Genomic DNA, 1,613 nt, shown 5'->3' on the forward strand with positions numbered 1-1,613 from the left:
TGTGGCGCAATTGGCTAGCGTGATCGGCTGTTAACCAAAATGTTGGAGGTTCGAGCCCACCCGGTGGTGGTGCGGCGCTTTTTTTTTTTGGGCTGATAGCTTTGAAGATATGTTCTGATGGTGGTGAGTGGGGAGCAAGACTGTCTCCGTGGCGCAATGGGCTAGCGCGATCGCCTGTTAACTGAATGAATGGAGTTTCGAGCTCTGCCGGGAGGGGTGTGTTGCTTTTTTCATTGCGCTGATAGCTTTGAAGGTATGATCTGACGGTGGTGAAATTGGAGCACGACTGTCTCCGTGGCGCAATTGGCTAGCGCGATCGGCTGTTAACCGAAAGGTTGGAGGTTCGAGCCCTCCCGGGAGTGGTGTGTTGCTTTTTTCTTTGCGCTGATAGCTTTGAAGATATGTTCTGATGGTGGGGACAGTGGAGCATGACTGTCTCCGTGGCGCAATTGGCTAGCGCGTTCGGCTGTTAACCGAAAGGTTGGAGGTTCGAGCCCTCCCGGTGGTGGTGCGGCGCTTTTTTTTCTTTGGGCTGATAGCTTTGAAGATATGTTCTGATGGTGGTGAGAGGGAAGCAAGACTGTCTCCGTGGCGCAATGGGCCAGCGCAATCGGCTGTTAACCGAAAGGTCGGAGTTTCGAGCCCTCACGGGTGTGGTGTGTTGCTTTTTTCTTTGCGGTAATAGCTTTGAAGATGTGTTCTGATGGTGGTGAGAGTGGAGCAGGACTGTCTTCGTGGCGCAATTGGCTAGCGCGATCGGCTGTTAACCGAAAGGTTGGAGGTTCGAACCCTCCCAGAGTGGTGTGTTGCTTTTTTCTTTGCGCTGATAGCTTTGAAGGTATGATCTGACGGTGGTGAGATTGGAGCAGGACTGTCTCCGTGGCGCAATTGGCTAGCGCGATCGGCTGTTAACCAAAAGGTCGGAGGTTCGAGCCCACCCGGTGGTGGTGCGGTGCTTTTTTTACTTTGGGCTGATAGCTTTGAAGATATGTTCTGATAGTGGTGAGAGTGGAGCAGGACTGTCTCTGTGGCGCAATTGGCTAGCGTGATCGGCTGTTAACCAAAATGTTGGAGGTTCGAGCCCACCCGGTGGTGGTGCGGCGCTTTTTTTTCTTTGGGCTGATAGCTTTGAAGATATGTTCTGATGGTGGTGAGTGGGGAGCAAGACTGTCTCCGTGGCGCAATGGGCTAGCGCGATCGCCTCTTAACTGAATGGTTGGAGTTTCGAGCTCTGCCGGGAGGGGTGTGTTGCTTTTTTCATTGCGCTGATAGCTTTGAAGGTATTATCTGACGGTGGTGAGATTGGAGCACGACTGTCTCCGTGGCGCAATTGGCTAGCGCGATCGGCTGTTAACCGAAAGGTTGGGCGTTCGAGCCCACCCGGTGGTGGTGCGGCGCTTTTTTTTTCTGTGGGCTGATAGCTTTGAAGATATGTTCTGATGGTGGTGAGAGTGGAGCACGACTATCTCCGTGGCGCAATTGGCTAGCGCGATCGGCTGTTAACCGAAAGGTTGGAGCTTCGAGCCCACCCGGTGGTGGTGCGGTGCTTTTTTTTCTTTGGGCTGATAGCTTTGAAGATATGAAGACACCCGAGATATAATTCATATGAAGAG

General features: G+C 52.7%; 1 non-coding gene across 1 annotated transcript; it reads left to right on the forward strand.

Annotated features, from left to right (window-relative positions):
• The first annotated feature begins 434 nt into the window (after positions 1-434).
• Positions 435-508, forward strand: TRNAN-GUU (transfer RNA asparagine (anticodon GUU)). Its single transcript has one exon. It is a non-coding gene; the product is annotated as a tRNA-Asn (tRNA).
• Positions 509-1,613: the final 1,105 nt, after the last annotated feature.

This window comes from Rhipicephalus microplus, unplaced genomic scaffold (assembly GCF_043290135.1).
Source record: "Rhipicephalus microplus isolate Deutch F79 unplaced genomic scaffold, USDA_Rmic scaffold_14, whole genome shotgun sequence".
NCBI classification, from domain to species: Eukaryota; Metazoa; Arthropoda; class Arachnida; order Ixodida; family Ixodidae; genus Rhipicephalus; species Rhipicephalus microplus.